Below are 18498 nucleotides of genomic sequence, written 5' to 3'. Positions count from 1 at the left end.
CCCGCACTTGAGATCTCATGTCTTGCTTGGGAAAGACACACACCTTTAATCCCAGGAAGTGATGGCAGGAAGCAGAAAGGAATATAAGACATGAAGACCAGGAACTAGAAGCTTTTTAGAAGCAGTTCAGCTGAGAACCATTCGAGTGAGGACTCAGAGACTTTCAGTCTGAGGATTCGTGGAAACAGGATCAGCTGAGGAGTTGGCAAGGTGAAGTTGGCTGTGGCTTGTTCTGTTTCTCTGATCTTTCAACATTCACCCCAACATCTGCCTCTATTGTTTTTTTTATTAATAAGACCTTTTAAAATTCATGTTACACCATTTTATTTTGTACAATTCTGTATCTCTTAGGCATTCTTCTTTCCCTTTCATTCATTTGTTCATCAATCTGTCTAGCAAACATTATTCTTGAGCTGCTATGCACTTGGCTCTGAGAAGCACTGGGGAGATATGAGTTATCTATCCTCGTGGGTCTTAGGTGGATTTAGAACTCACCATTTATCAGAGGATGTTTTAAAATAATGTAGCAGTGACAGGGGCTGTGGGTTGAATGATTTGGACTGGTTAGTTACGTGACTACTACTACCCTAGTGAAGAGGGCTCTTCATTCCACCCCATTTTATTCATAAGTTAAATCCAACATTACCCATGGCTGATGATAATAAAGGATAATTAGGGGTACACTTAGTCCATACTAAGTCTATAATACTGAAAGGGCATACGCTCTCCCTTACCAAAGTATGACCACCTCCCGAACCCCACTTCATTAGGTAACATGTTTTTATATACGCTCTTGTCCTCTCATTGAACTTGTTTTTCCTCAAGAATTTTGAGGATTTTTTCTTTCAAAATTATTATCTTACAACATTTTTTGAAAATTATTTTTTTTTACTGTTTGTCTCTACCATTCAGTACAGTGAATACAATATGAATGGAGTGTGCTCACGTGAACTGGTTTACTAAAGCCACATTTGTAGTATTCCTCTACAAAGAAGAATTCTGAGCTTAAGATAACCTGTATGGACTTTGGATGAGACTTGCTCCTTTGCCAATCAAAGGGAAAATTGCCAAGCAACTTAAAAATGAGGTAACCATATTCCTAAAATCTTAGAAAAGAAATTGGATCTATTCTGTCTTTCTGTTGGCCCATCTCACAGCTAGGCTCTCTTCAGTGTTTGTTTACTTCCCTGGTGCAGCTACTAAAAAAATATCCCAGGTGCAGATAAAAACATGTCTACTTGTTAAAAGGAGAAACTACATTATCTTCTTCATCATTCACTATGAACCAAAGTTAAAAAGAAATACATCTGAAACAAGGGCTCTCAAAACCAAAGACAATGAAAAAGCATTTCCACAATGATGGTGAAAAAAAGAAAAAAAAAGAAAATTTAAATTAGACTAGTCAACTTTCTTTTTCATTCATTATCTTCTTTTTCTTTTCTTTTCTGCTTTTAGAGACAGGGCCTCACTACGCGTAGCAGCCTTGTCTGGCTTGGATCTTGCTGTACAACCAGGTTGGCCTCAAACTCACAAAGATCTGCTGTCAGCCTTGACTCTCAACTGCTGGGATTATGAGCCACCACGTACATCAGACGAATTGGTTTTGATTTTATTTAATTGAGTCAGCAAGGTATTATTAAGTATAAATATCATCATATTGCCTGAAATAACATTTTAATGCCATTTTCATTTTTAATTCATGAAAATGGCCATTTGCCCTGACTTAAGGAGTGTTTTTGGCTAAATAAATTAGAATCCATTTCATTTTACCAGCTCAAATGTTAGCCATGCACGTCAACGTGAATTTTCAAAAGTAAATTGCATCAAGGTATTTGCATATGGAGACTGTCTCTGTGCACAAGTGTCTGAATGCCTATGGCACTGTTGCCAAAAAAGAGGCCACAGCACCTTCTATTTCTTCTCTGATAACCTGCAAGCCACTAGTAACCAAATAAGATGGGTTTTTGTTCATAACTTTGCAGAAATTCATGTTCAAGGAGTTGCTAATAGGATTCAGATTTGTTTTATGTCATTTTCACTTACATGCTGGGGCTCCCTGCATCAACCCAGGCAATCGAGACACCACAACAGACATGTCCACAGGGCAACATGATCTGGATACAATCCCTCCCTGGCATTCTTTTCTAGGTGATTCTAGATTGTGTTAAGCTGATGTTCTCACAGGGCTCCAGCCTGAAATTGGCATTCACTGAATCTTGGTGATTCTAACAGTTGTTAAAATTTGAGGACTTTTGACCAAGGTTCTGTTCCTCATAACACACACACACACACACACACACACACACACACACACCATACACATATATACATTAACCCACACAATATACCACACCACCAACATGCACATTTACACCACACTCTACACACACTACACATATATACACACAATACCAAGCACACACATCACACATACACCACATATATACTTATTTATCTCACACACATATCATACACACATATATACCATGTATATGTGGTCATATACTACATACACAATAATACACAAATTATACACACACATACATATCACACACAACATACATGCAGTCATACTCCACACACACACACACACACACGCACGCACGCACGCACGCACGCACGCACACACACACACACACATACACACACACACACACACACACACACAAAGTGCTCACAAGTTAACTGCAAGCCCTGTTCTGAAGTTCTCACGATGTAACACTATACTTTTTCTTTTTTAACATAGCTTTAAATTTGTAAAGAGAAAGTACCCAGCCTGACTCATGTGACAAAAATCCAAATTCTCCAGGTTGCTTCTTTACAGGGGTTGTGGTTGAGCCAGAATCACCAGGTAATTGCTTCTATTAGCTAACATTTTTTGCTTAGGTAGGCACAGCTGGAGGTAAACTGCCCACAGTATCCTAAAGCTGTACAGCCCCATCCCTCCAGTTCCAGGTAAGTAGAGACTACTGAGGAAGAGAAATCAGACACTTGGCCCCTTTCTTCTTCCCCTGGTGTATGGGATTCTTATGCTACAGTGTGGCCCCTAAGTGATAAAGGAAAGGCTTTCTGATCTGTGTCAAGTGCCTTCAGAGAGCAGGGGGTATCTGCCTCCTGTGGGACTCCTAGAGGGAAGTGGATTACTAGGACAAACTGCTGCCTGGCACCCCAACAACCCTGGTTTTCCTGGTGTGTGTTTGCATGGGTGTGTGCAGAAATATAAGTTTATGCATCTTTTGAAAAATGTCGTGTTACTTCTGAAATCTGGAAATAGGAATCTGAAGACAAATGATTACACAAAATCTTTACTGATACTAAGAAATAGTGAAATTACTTAGAAGGATTAAGCACTCTGAAAAATGAATGCTGCTTCAGGAGTTGCATAAGAAGTGTTTCCATTCTTTTCAAATTGCACATAAAATCAATAACATATTTTAGCCATTTTTCAAGTGTTACTCTCCATGAAATATTTGAACTCTTGGTACCAATAACTTTTTATTTGCCTTTAAGATGAAATTGACTGGGTTGATAAAGCCTTCTATCTTTTAGAGTTGGAAGGCTCAGGGGAAGAAATGTCTGCAGAAATTTTCATTTCTCAGTACATATTTGTGATCTTGTTTTGGAGCGACAGCAGTGACTTTACCAGGTGTTGAAGGGACACTCTTGGAAGCTGGTAGGGAGGCTAGAGTTGGGTGGACATCTGCAAATCTGTCAAGTGCCCTCCAGGTCCTGAAGGAAGAGCACCGTGCTCCCTCCCAATAGTCTTCAGATCCGATGCTGACAAACAGTATTTGAAGATCGTGCTGTAATTTCTAGTCAGAGTTTTAAGACGGGAGTGAGAGTTCCAGGAAACATTCTCAGTGAACATGTGCATTTCAGCTTGTTGTGCTAGGATGTTAGAGAGCTATAGAAAATTAAGAAAGCATGCACTTTGGCTTTCGTGTGTGTGTGTGTGTGTGTGTGTGTGTGTGTGTGTGTGTGTGTGTGTGTATGTGTGTGTGTCTATTTTCTTGTGTAGGTGTGACCAATTGTGCAAATGGGCATATGGAGGCCAGAGCTTGACGTCAGGTATCTTTGATTACTATCTACTTTTAATTTTTGAGACACAGTCTCTCATCAACATGAAGGTCTTGGATTTGGCTGGGCTGGCTGGCCAATGAGTTTCATGAATCTCAGCTCCTCTCCCCGAAGCACGGGGTTACAGGTGTGCCACCGCACTTGGCCTTCTGCATAGGTGCTGAGGATCTTAACCCGGGTCCTCATGCTTGCATGTCTGATTCTTTATGGGCTAAATCATCTTCACAGACTCATGAATTTTTAATTACTATGAATTTGGATGTTATGATAGTTTCAAAGGCTATATTAATAATAGGGGACTAATCCTGTCAATAAGAGCAAGCAAGAAAAGCCTGCTGTTTTTCATTTAGTGAGCAATTGTGCAATGGCAGATGCATTATACAGACACTCCCAAGTGTCACTGTGTTACGGAAGTGGAGGCACTGGAGGTTGACCTAACACATAGCTCCTGCTCCCAGGAGTAGTTGATCTACTTGTCTCCACTGCACTCCAGAAGACAGGTGTCACTCAGTGCCATCCTTGCACTTACCATGATGCCCAAGTGGCTATCCACTTCAGAGCATCTTTGTCATGCTCAACCTGCTTTTGTTGCAAAGAAAAGGCCAACATCTTTCTAAGTGAATAATCACTTGAAAATTGCTTCCAGAGTGCCAGTAGGATCTTGAATCTGCCTATTCCACATGCTGGGACCTCACTCTGGTTCCTGAACAGTCTCTGGGGGACTGTTCCAAATATTTCCTCTTGAAGCAACTGGAATCCTCTGAGAAATAGGAACAGCTGCTGATAGGAGATTGCTGTGCACAAATCATCCTCCTGCCCTAAAAGGATTAGGAATGACTCTTCTGAGAATGGACTCAGGCAGCTCTCTGTTTATTTATTGCAGTGGTAGATGTCAGTGAAACCAGAAGGCATCTCTCTGACCTCCCCACAACACGGCACACGTTTCATAGACAAATGGCACTTTCTTTGCAATTGGTTAATTTGGAAAGAACCACAGTGCTCTCTCTGTCTGAAGGAAGACTTCTGTCCCAAGAAGGCTGCCCTCATGGTTTCTAATGAACATTAACTAGATGATTTTTTAATAACCCTTCCAAATTTATTACTTTTCAAATTATCGGTCTCTAGCCTGGCTTGTTGTTTTGGGCCCCATTCTTTCATGACCCTGTTGAAGTCACAGATAAAAATCTGCTAGTAATAACCATGCAGTGGTAGCCACCACCGAAACACCCATCACTGTCCAGTGGAGCCTTTTAGAGTTTTGGCTGGGATCTCTCAGCTGCAGCTCATCCAGGTAGGGGGCCTTGGATTCAGCTAATCATGGTCAGTTTCTGCTCTGCAGCAAACAAACAAACCTACCCAACAGAAAGGATATGGAATGAGGAGGTGAAAAAAGAAGAGGCAGTTTACAGTACCAAGAAATGAGTGGCGGGGACTGAAGGAATGGGTCAGCCATCATCTTCTAGAGGATCTGCGTTAGACTCCTACAGCCAGGTAAAGTGGACCTGTAGTTCCAGGTTCAGGGGATCCTATGTCATCCTGGCCTTTGCAGGTACCTGCACATATGTGGCATGTGCACACACACACACACACACACACACACACACACACACATACATATATACAAATCTTAAGAAAAAGAAATGAATGGTAGCTCTTTAATTTCCTAAAACAATAACTTCACATGTTTGTGTACACAGATATATATGGAATGTATCATATTTAGCTAGTATACTCTAACCAGTTAGTTGCATTAAGCATACTGTTAGTAATTCTTTTTCTACATTAAAAATAACTTTTATTTTATATATTTTTATTTATTTATGTATTTATTTGTTTATGCCTAGGTATATGTCTGTTTACCACTTGCATGCCTGGTGCTCTCAAAGGCCAGAAGAGGGTATTAAATCACCCAATCTTGGAGTTAGAAATGATTGTAAGCAGCTATTTGGGTGCTAGAAATCAAATCCAGGTCCTCTGGAAGAGTAGCAAGCATTTTTAACAGCTGGATTTCTACACCCCCAGCCAGCAATTCTTGCATACTGGATATAGTGTTTGCCATGGTGGCTACTCAAAGTTGATTTTGTCATGACTGCTGGCTGCTCTGAGCGTGTTTGCACTCTAATAATGGAGCTGAGTGTCACATGACTAATAAACTCTGTTGATTGCAAGATGCATCATGCGAAGGTCTAGAAACTAGGGCAAGCAACAGGAAACTGTTTGCTGCTGAGAAGGCAAAGCTTGACTGGAAAGGAGCAATGTAGCATATGGTGGTGTCATGCGACAGGAGGAATAAGCTGATGATTTTCTGTGACACACAAAGGAAGATATATAGGGGGTGAAATACACAGGCCCTTTTCAAGGGTCAGTGAGAGTCATGGACCAGGACTTCCCTGTGATGGCATTAAATGTAAATAGTAATGAGAAGGCCAGAGTTTATAGGACAATCTGAATGTCTTAGGCCGCCGAGAAGTGACAGGATGAGACTAGCAATTCGAGAACTGAAGGCAGTAACAGGGACGCTGAATTGCAAAGGGAAGACTTAGAGGCAACAAAACTGCTGAGTGCAGCCAGGCTGAGGAGGAGGGCACAATCAGCAGTGCCCTGCATCTGTTGCAGACTCAGCCCCTTCATTTCTGGGAAAGTCACCTGGCTTTGCAGGTTTCTGGCTTGAAGGGAAGTGCTTTTCCTTTCCATACAGCCAGTAAAGACTGCTGGGAACTTGTTCTAGGCTAAGTCTAGGGCCAGACCCTTACCTGGTCCTCACCAGCACAGTAATTTGGGAGGTCTGAATGTAATAATAATAATAATAATAAAAATACACATATATTAACATGCATATCAATATAATATATTAACATATATAATATGTACTATATGTGCATATACACATACTATATAAAATATAGTAACACATATGGATATATTTTATATGTAATATGTGTGTTTTAAATATATATATTAAATATATATATTGTCCAGTAGATGCTCAGTAAAGAAGGATGAGAAACTAGGTTATGAAAATACTAAGAGAACAAGGAAATTGCAACATGTTTTCCAGAACCTGTTGTCACAGAGCAAGCATGGTTCTCCACATGGAATGTGGATCCCAATCCCATGGCTCTTTCTCAAGGATGCATACAATAACAATTAATGAAAAACGGAGGCCATGAATTTGAAGGCGAGGGATATACGGAAGGATTTGGAAGGAGAGAGGAAAGAGAACAATGTTATAATTATATAACCTCAAATATCTAATTAAAAATAAATGTGGCTTCTGACCTTTCATTGAGCCGGGAGACTGTTTACAGGCAGAACTCATGCCCAGCATGCATAAAGGCCCACCCAGGTTCAATCACTAGCTCTGCAAAATAAATAAATGTAACAGAAAGACAATCTGTATTGTTGAATAACTTGGTGCCTGCATGGGCTTAGCATTCTTGTCCCAGGCTCCTCACGACAGACTTAGGTAATCTTTGTAGAACTTTTCCCTGAGGGGTACAGGAGCCTCTGCTACATGCTTCATCTTAGCCAGAAGCAGGAAGTTTTTCAGCAATTCCGTTACCTAATTTCTTTTCCTCTGATAATAAGCACTGTACTTTCCTCCTGAGTATCTTAGTTTTCAGTCCTACTCTCCGAAAACAAAATGTATCTTGGAAGGATGTGGCCACAATCTACGAGCACCTAAAATTTTTATCACTGTGTAGTTGACCAAAGGAACAAGTGGTGTTTGATATCCTTAGGGTCCTCTAAAGCAATGCTAAGCAAAGCATCTGATTTTTACTATGCACTAGCAACTGTGTCATTTGGTATGGAGTCGTTTCTTATTGACTGTTTGTTATATGCAGAGTGTTATGCTGTTTGTTAGAGAAGGAAGTCTGACACCTGGAGCCATGCTTCTTCCTACACACTCTTTGCCTCTGAAGTACCATTAGTGAGACACGGGAAGCCAGGGTCTAGCACTGGCGAATACACGATACTGAGTAGTGCATTCAAACTCTGTGAAATCTGACAGCATAAAAACTGCTGCTAAAATGTAGTTACTCTGGGTTTGGCACTGGACTAGGTGCCTCATTTTGTACTCAGAGCATCTCAATGAAATCAATATCACCATTATTCTTTATTTGGTCCATAAAGGTGGAATTCTATCTCACACCTACTCCCTCTAGTAACGTATGTGAAACCAAATCTCCCTTCAGAGCTTGAAGCCATAACACCTATTATAAACCTCTCAATAGTTGACACCCATATATTTATACTTATATAAATCTCAGCTTGTAACAAACATACATTCTGGCATTGTAAAACCTTTGAAATAGACAGTAGTATCTGGTTTTATTCATATCCTACTCATGCTAGCACGAATAAATAGATTATCATGCTGCTTTTGTTGAATGAAATATGTTTATACTTGTGCCTCTTTACATCCATCTCCACTGTCATATTTAATTGATCTGTGTTCACCAAAATGTATGTAACACTACTATTTACAGTGAATGTAGATTTGTGATATTGATGTGAAATGCTCCTAACTTCACAGTTCTGTCCTAAATTACTTTGTAATTTTGAACATATACACAGACATGAAAGGCTAACTTAAGAACTGCTACTGCTTAAGAACTTCTACTATTAAATTGGGATCCCCTGCCCTACCACATTGTCATGATGACTGCATAGGAAGAAGGCAAGGAATGTCATCGGGCACCCTGCAAAGGCTCCTTTGGGGAGTGTATAAAGAAGAGCATATTGGAGCAGTTTTTTTTTTTTTTTTTTTTTTAGGAGTAATTTGAAGGAGAGGAGGGAAGGGCTGAAGACTTTCTTATTGGGGTGTGGTACTCCAGCCCCTTGCTCTGGCTTTCTTCTTGTTTATTTTTCTCCATTGTCTAATGCTATAAATCTGATAGTAACATATTGATTTTAGTTTGGTGTTGAAATGTTGCCCTGAAGATCCATGGGTTCAAGGCTCTGGTGCCAACTGATGGACTTTTAGGGAGTGACCTGGTCAGGAGGGCTCTAGTCTTATCTCTGGACTGAAGGCATTGATCACTTGTTGGGAAGTGATGGAAAAAAAATGGACAGGGTGCTGTTAGAGGAAGCAGGTTGTTGGAGTGCAGCCTGGAAGGAGCAATCTTTGACCATCAGAGTGTGAGCAACTCTGCCACACCACCCTCTCTGCACCATCATCACTCCTTACCACGGGCTTACACCAGTGGGATTACCTGAGTGTGGACTGAACGCCCCAGACTGAGCCCAAATACACCTTTTCTCTTTTGTTTTCACACCTTGAGGAAAAGCTGACCAACACAACATTTATGGGTTTTGTCTCATTTTGGTTTTCAATAAGCATAAAATTGTAGACCCAGAAGCAAGGCATTGGCTCACACACATCTTTTTATTCTAGCAGATCTACCCAGGTTTTTCCATTCACTGTTGGGGACCAGCTTCTGTGAATTCACCCAGGCACAGCTTAACAGTGATTTGCCTCAGGCTAGTGTCAAAGGATTTTACCTGGTATCCATGCATATGCATCCCAGAAGCCCTGTATCAAGATGTCTTTGTCCAAAAGGATGTAGAGTGGGGTCTCTTCCTTCCTTCTACCTGCCAGTGATCTAGTGGCCCTGATCTTCCAGCTCCTGCTTTTTTTTTTTTTTTTTTTTTCTTCTGTACCGGGAGACAGGGTTTCTCTGTATAGTTTTGGCGCCTGTCCTGGATCTCGCTCTGTAGACCAGGTTGGCCTTGAACTCACAGAGATCCACCTGACTCTGCCTCCCGAGTGCTGGGATTAAAGGCATGTGCCACCACCAGCTAGCTTCCAACTCCTGTGTTATCTCCTCCTTTCAAGCCACTCTACCTTGTCCCTTACTCCTGCTTCTTTGAAATGTACTCTGAATGAATCATCAGCATTTTACACCCTGCCTGGCTTCTTAAACAAAACAAAACAAACATACAAACAAAGACTTGGGTTAGACAAATCTGAAAGATAGAAAGTCAATATATTAAAAAAAATCCCAAATCAAGACCCTATTATGACTTATGGATTCCAAATAAGACAATAAGATATTTGAAAAGTGAAAAGGTATGAATCAAAGCCATACAAACCCTATTCCTGAAGAATATTTAGTAAAAATGATCTAGGTTCATGCCCACAATATTAAAGCTGAAGAAAGAGCCAGCCATATATTCTCTGTGTTCCAATTGTATATGAGATATGTATTTTTGCGCATACAGGAGCTACAGGAAGGAAATCAACCAAGATGCTGCCCACATTATCTGTGGGTTCTGGTTATGATGGCTAATCCTTATATTTCTTTGTAGCATTTTCTTTAACTTTCTCAATTTTCTATGACCATGAAGTACCTTTAAAGCAGGAGAAAAATAATCTAGGAATTAGAAATGAAACTACACAGCCAGTTCTTCCTTCTTTTAGCTGTTTTCTACTCCATAGAAGCAAATGTACATTTCTGCATGATGAAGCACAGTGACATCTAGATCCTTGTCTCTTTCACAGATCAAGGGTTCATGTATTTGAACTGTAATTCAATTACAAACAGGGGCCCAGAGATGTCTTCCGTCTCCAGGTCTGTGGGAGCTGCCACATCGGTGAGGTTGAGTGCACATGGATAGAGGGAGGATGATGTTAACACAGTAATGATGTGGAAGAGCACTGAATGAGCACTGACAGCAGGAAGGTGTCAGCTAGGGTTGGACACTGCCTTAGAGTCTACATCTAATCTGCATTTCTGTAAAGCTTCCAGACAGCCCTTGACATCATTCACTTGTTGGTAATTTTTAAGGAGAAATGACCAACTGAAACGTCTCTAGTATTCTTCACATCATGAATGCTTTGTAACTGGGTAAATAGACAGTGACCCCCACAGAGTAGTAGTGCGATCATTGTGCTTAAAGCCCAAAGGATGTAACAGCCACTTCATATCCCATTATTACCTCACTGTGATCAATGAAGCTGTATCTACCACCAAGTGAGGCAGAGTCCTCTTGATAGACTTCTTGGAAGACATTCAACTCCTATATTTTATCTTAAATATTATGGTTTCCTTCTTTCCCAAACAACTAAGATTAAGATGAGAACACAAGAATAAAGAATGCTTTTGACTTGACCCTACATGAACAAGCTAATGCTTTCTGTAAAGTGAGTAAAGAGAGTGGCAAAGTTACCAGTGTACAAAGTTGGTATGTTTACTATTTGATGCAAAGTCCATATGTCTTTTGCCTCTAGTTCTTTCCTTTCCCCTGTATCCACCTCCTTGACAATATGACCACAGTTTCTTTAAAATCTGAACTTGGCACTATGTCTTGCTTTGGCTAATTTGATAAGAGTAGAAATGATAGCTCTGGGTGATTTCCTCTTGCTCTCTTAGTCCTTTGCTATATGAGCAATGTCTCCAAATGGCATCATGAAAAGAAAACCCCCAGCTAGAATCATGAGGACAGTGACCCAACTGGCATTATGCTAGGAACTTGGCCTCCCAGAGTCACTTCAGATAAGCAGTCTAGATTGCACAGACCCTGCGTGATCCAAAAGAATACATTACTGTTGTTGTAAGATACCAAGTTTAGAATGATTTATTACTAAACACTGAATAATAAATGTTTTCTCCTAATTTCATTGTGTCAACTAAAATAATTTAGAGTGCTTTGTAGGCAGAAACTTTTTTCCTCTCCAGCAGCCTGTTCAGCATGGCATATATAATAATGTGTGTTGAATAAATGAGTGACTCAACACACTTGTTAACCTACCATTGCAACCTTTATCCCAAGTTGCAGAAAGAATTGTGTGCTCTATTCAGAAGAAAGATGGGCTGAAGTCTTAAGCTTATAGTCGCCAGAATGTAAATATATTTGGAAGTAAGATTTCTACAAAATAGTTGCAGTAAGCTTGTTAGATTGGACCCTATCCCACTGAATTTTGTTTTCCCTTTGAAAAGGAGAAATTTGGGGTTGTAGAGATGGCTCAGTAGGTAAAGTTATTGTCATGGAAGCATGAGGATAGATTTGGATTTCCAGAACCTATATAGAGATAGATGTGCCATGACGGGTTGGGGGTGGAAGCGGGATGCTCTACTGTATGCACAGTGGAGAACAAGAGGAGATCCTGCCTCAAACAGCTGCAAATTGAAGACTGACACTGGAGCTTGTCTTCTGATTCCCACATGTGGACAAGGCACGTGAGACAACACACATGCACCTGCACGCCTACATGCAAGCACACACACACACACACACACACACACACACACACACACAAAATCTATATATTTATATACACAGATAAACAAGTGGGAACACATGGAGACAGAGACTGGCAGTCAGACATGGAAGGAAGGTGGGAAATTATACACAAAGAGAGGATGGTCACACTTTGGATCGGTGTCTGCACAAGTTAGGTGACACACCAAGAAATGCTGGGAAAGCACCAGAAACTGTGACGCAACCATGCTTTCCTTTATCCTGTCACCATCAGGAAGAACACGGCCCTGCTGAGACTCTGCTTCAGATCTCAAGCCTCCAGAGTTATGCTACTTTGCTAGTTTAGTCAATCAACTTCATTGAAGCAGCCAGCTGCAGGAAACCAGTATTTCCCTCTTCTCTTATTCTCCACTTCCTTCATGCAAAGCCATCACGTGTGGCCTCTTATTCCTCATACATGCAACTCCCTCTTTCCAGGATCCTTTGCTCTCTCTTCTAAGGAAATTATTTTCCTATTCATCTTTCAAAGCCAACAAAGAGCTCATTTCTTTCAGGAATCCCCACACAAATCCCACAGCAAGACTTATTTCTCTTCTTTGTCTTCATTGCTTCAGGAGTCTCCTGTAGTGTTTGTCAGAGTGCGGCAAAATTAACTGTCTGAATGCTTTTTTCTTAAAGATTATAAACTCCTGGAGCAATGGTACATGAATTACCCTTATGCAAACTTTTGACTTCTACAACAGTTTCTGGATGTTGCAGATAAACACCGGCTGACAATTTTGAGGGCTTACTTTGGAAATAAAGGCCCAAGACATGGTCAAAGAGGATATGGATGGCTTTGGTGTCTGGGAAAGGACACTGCAGGGACTTAGGAAGTGGATCAGGGTCTACTTATCTTGAAGACAAAACTTATAATACTCTTCTTGATCTGGTCCACACACTCACACCTACGTAGCTTTATTGGATATTCTTAAGCAAAAAGAAAAAGAATTCCCAGAGAATTGAGATGGCTCAACAAGTAAAGAGCATGTTTTACAACCATGATGGCCTGAGTTCAAATCCCCAGAATGCATATAAATCTAGGTATAGTAGCATGTATGTAATGCTCCTAGGGTGACATAAGAGTTAGAGACAGAAGAAGCTCTGGAAGTTTATGAGCATCTAACTTGTTTTGAGACAAAATCTCATTAACTTTCCCAGGCTAGTTTTGAACTCATTTTGTAGCCCAGGGTAGTCTTGAACTTGTGATCTTATAGTCTCAGTCTCCTGAGTAGCTGGGATGACAGGCCTGTGCCGTTAGACCTGGTTGACATAAGTGACATGAAAGGCTTATTTCATGTACTTGCTGTACAACACTGGGCAACTTCTTTTGATCTCACAGGGACTTGACTATTTCACTTTTGGCAATGGAGGTGGTGTTTTCTGCTTCGTAAGGCTGGGACAATGATCGGCTCTCCACTGTAAAGAAGCAGAGCACAGTAGGTGTTCGTAAATGGCAACTTCCTTGCTTTCAGTCTAATCGAATCGTAATAAAACCCTCAACCCAAGAAGGAGTAACGATGGCTCCTTACTGAACTCATTAGGCAAGGAGGTAGTGCTGAAGCTATGATTGAAGTCCAAGGAGCCAGAGAAAGCCTAGTTCGAGGGAAATAATGAGCAGAGTATGATCCCGAGTGGCCTGCGAATCATAGCACAGAGCTTAAAGGCGAGAACAAGGAATAGGAGACCATGGTAGAATGAAGACCACATGATGAAAAAGGAAGGAAACAAAGCTATGAGCTCAATGAGGAAGACTCGCGAACAGAATATCCATAAAGCAAAGGAGTACCCCCACGAGAATAAAGAGACTGCATGCAGTAGCATGCACCTCATGTGACAGCTCGCGCGTATCGAACGCAAGTCACATTGTGCAGACCTTTATAACCCTCGTTGTGAATTGAGTAGTGTTCAACTCGAGACAGTGAGAAACCTCAAAAAAACAACACTAACTAGTATGAGTGCCAGTATATAACACATATTGACCAAGTGAGGGGCATGCAGAGAACTCTGTGATGCAGACAACAGTCCATGGCTATGAGGCCCCATGAGTAGGAGAGGTATCTCTGTTTCATCGCTAAAAACAATTGCGAGAGACTACATAACAAACTTTAGTCATAGAAAATAGGTTGAATGCGATGGTTTACTCCAGATCGTTATTGACAACGTAATCTGTGAAACGAAATAAGAGAGAGTGACGAGAATAAATATCAGCTACGGTTGGGATCTCAAATAGAGAAGATACAAAATACGAATGAGGAGAAACACATATTATATAAATCCAACACTTTGGTGCGGTCTCCATTTCATACCTGTCCAGCCCTAATTTATAAACGTGAGTAAAACACCACACTGGCTCTCTGTGAGGGCCCCACGAACTATTTCAGAGCATAAGCAGCGCTCTTCTCAATATCACTGTGCATGAAAGATCTCATTTGCCAGTCTACTACCTATTGCTGTTAGGAGCAGGCTCACTTGCTTATGCTATGTAACGTTGTGTATCAGGTCTTTCACTCAATATCAGCGCTTATGAGCATTTGAGGTATCTTCATGTTTGTGATAAAGCCTGTCTGAACTCTATGTCCAGGACTAGTGAGTCTCAATATTCTGTGTGTGACAGGAGTTAATGGTGAGAAATTGGTGTGACCCTCCCTGGATGAGACTTGCATCAATGGTCAGAGTCATGATACATATACGTACACATCAGGGGGTACTCGTCTTGCCCTATGGCTGCAGGATAGTCGAGGACATGAACGCGCGTGGGCTTCATGAGTCGGCGGAGGCCAAAGCGGATGAGGCGGGACGGCGTAAGAGAGTGCGTTCGTGAGAATAACAATGGAGTCAGTCAAGGACCAGTATAATGGCGCGAAAGTAACTGGGAAGACCTTGTTAATCTTGTGGTTAAAAATAAAATTCCACGGAAAAAATAAATATATATATTATAAAAATCTTCACTGTTTTGTGATATTATATATATATATTACGAAGTATCCTAATCACGATAAGATTATCTCTGGCATTATCTAGTGTCCTGTTCACTAGACAGGTGTGACAACAGTATGATTCACATATGGTGAAATGGTAGTGGGTGGTAGATGAGAGATGGCAAGAAGGCAGACGAAAATATTAGTACATTAACAAAGAACAAAGCAAAGTGCATAACAAACAGATCATTAAATAAGATGAATAAAAAATAATGTTGATATCTATTATTACAAAACATGAATAGGTCATGCGTCTCCTACTACATGCTGGATGTGCATATCTTTAATCCCATAGCCTGGTGCCGAGAGACACCAAGACTAATGGATATTGACTGAAAAGTTCTATGCCAACATTGGCTGTGATCAGAGAGAAAATTCCATGAGTGAGACGCGATATCACTATTGGGATGAGGGGACTTGCTCTCTACAATGGTGAAGAACCGTTAAAAACCAAGCATGAGAGTGGGGCGCGTGCAGTAGAGATGAATTAGCATCAAGAGTGCATTAAATAGAGAGAGACACAGATATGAAAAGAGAGACTTCTTACAAAACAGCTCTCTAAAAAATAATTTATGTCAAATGGTGTGTATCAGATTAAATAGACTCATATTATTATTCCAATATGGATTAGGTACTGGTAACTTATATGAGATAATGTCATATTATCTTCATCGCGTTGTTGGTTATCGAGTCCACAGTGAGAATGAAGTGAATGCGAGGATGTCAACATGCACACCTTGACAATTCATATACAGCAACGAATGGATTCTAGGCTATGAATGTAGACTGATTCTGGCGCGTCCTAAAGAGAGCCGTGGTCCAGTGACTCCCGGGCCCGACTTATGAGAGAATCAGGGCCACCATATAGCAACCCAATCGCTCACCCTATTGATAATGGGCAGATTTGGTCGCAGCTGTTTCTATCTGAGGAAGGCTCGAGGACAGACTGAGAGTCTCTTTCCCCTATCAGATACAAAAGTGTATCTATATCACTATATGCACAGCCTTCATTGTGCCTTTATACTTCCCTATGGAGAATTTGAGCACTTGCTCTTACTGCTTAGCTCTAAGTTGATAACACAGGAGACTATCTGTATCATCACGCCATGGTTAGATGCTCTCTCCCTTATACACATCTTGTAAACTCTTATTCAGGTAATTGCGTAATATGTTATAGGAAGACATATACAGTAGTCTTGCTGGAGAAGGAGTAGAAGTGTGAAACGTAGAAAAGTTCAGAGAGATGAGTGAGAAAAACACAGAGTGATGATAAGACATTCGTGTGTACTATGAGAGAGCACCTGCTGATAGTAACCAAATGGAGGGCATATAAAATTTAATTATTTTTGAACCCTTATTATTATAATCTAATACTATTATAAATAATGAAAAAAGATCATAATCAATAGCATATTAAAAAAGGTAGCAACGCCAATGTGCCCTTAGTAAATGAGTCTGACCCGCGCGAAGGTTTCATCTCTGGAGCAAAGTGTGTATTCACGGACCTCACGCTCAAGCGTATTTAAACATCTATGCTATGTGACGTACAGCAAGAGCTAAGCAATAGACCGCGAGTATTTTATTTGTATAACCCCATGACGTGATATCTATCTGTGTGGTGTGCGTAACGCCAAGATCACCAGAATTGACAGCGCTTGCCTCCGAATGGCGTCAAAATGGACCTCAGGCGCGAATGACAGTCGATACAATCATAGGCTATATCAAGTTATTCTTGTGCGAGCGAGAGGAGGTACCTTGTCGTGGATTCTATAGTAGGAAGATTAAATGCCACACTCCCATCTATGTGCAAGCTGTCTCCCTCAGGTCTGTATTTCACACAAGAACGATTTATATATACAGCGCAGAATGAATCGGCGTGGAGAAATGTGCATGCTTGAGAGGAAAACTACGTGAGACACAAACAATCGAAAACTTGCAGGACCCTGTCTTCATTTGCACTGGTCAATACTTCATGCTTAATCCACACACATCATGGCAAGATCTATTCCTACACTATAGAATCTAGGCATTGACAGAAAAATCAACACCACTCACGCGAGGTATTACATGAGATAAATATAAGGCAAAAGCTGCAGAGAGAGAGAAAAGAACTGAGCACAAAAGACATGAGCTATTTAGTCCAACATGGTAGACATAGTGAGTGGTGTCTAGTTGATGACATCCACATGGCTGAGTATTATGGAAATTGGTCATTTTGACTGGTCTGGCGAGAGCTAATGTCTTCTTTATACTAAAATGAAAACAGTAATGTGATTGCATTGCAATATGTGGAGAGATGGAATAGCTGAGGTAGGTGGCGACTTGCCTTTATAGAAGAGTCCGAGCGAACGAAAAAGCGCTCATTCATATTAATAGTATGGTGTCCCTGTCCAGTAAGAACCACCAAATGATGACCAAAGGTGCTGAGAAATCAAAAATCATGTTTGCCCGTTTGACATTATCGGCTACGATACCTGAATGAAAACTACTGAATGAGGCTTGAGAGGTGACGCATTTCGATTATTTATATTGATATTTTAAAATTAATATCAGTGCTCTACTTAAAGATAATGATGATACAGAGCTAAGATATGTGGTGTGATGGTGTTTGCACTGGTTATAATCAGAGCTCGCGAGCCACATGGAGAGAGAACAACTGACGAGATTGCAGGTGCAAGGGAACTAATCTACTGTTCAAAGATATGTGAGCCAAGAAGATATATGCGACACTTAATGAGACATACCAGATCGTGTCTACGCTAGGAGACAAAAAAACCAGAAGTGAAATGCGGAGAAAACCAGAGTGAGGTGGAAACTTGCACACATACAGACTAAAAACTTTATAAGTGAAATAAATATATAAGACCTTATGTCTCTTAAGTTCGAGCGAGCACAGGCAAAACTTGTTACTGAGAACAGGTAAATTCATAAATAAAACAAACACCACAGGAATAATATATAAAAGGAATACGACATTTACACCAAAAATAAAGTAACATATATCGTGATATATAGAGAAAAGATAGTCTGGTGATGTGAGTAGAGAAAATATAAAAGTATGCTAGCGTGGAGAGATAATAGAAAACATTAATCGGCGCGCGACCATTGGCTTGTACAGTGAAGTTGAGAGCTCGAAAGGACATTTCCACGCAATTGTAATACACTGTAGGTATGATCATGTGCCGCGTATCAACCA

The sequence above is a fragment of the Peromyscus leucopus genome, chromosome 7 (assembly GCF_004664715.2).
Source record: "Peromyscus leucopus breed LL Stock chromosome 7, UCI_PerLeu_2.1, whole genome shotgun sequence".
NCBI lineage: Eukaryota > Metazoa > Chordata > Mammalia > Rodentia > Cricetidae > Peromyscus > Peromyscus leucopus.
Note: the sequence above shows the minus strand (reverse complement) of the source record.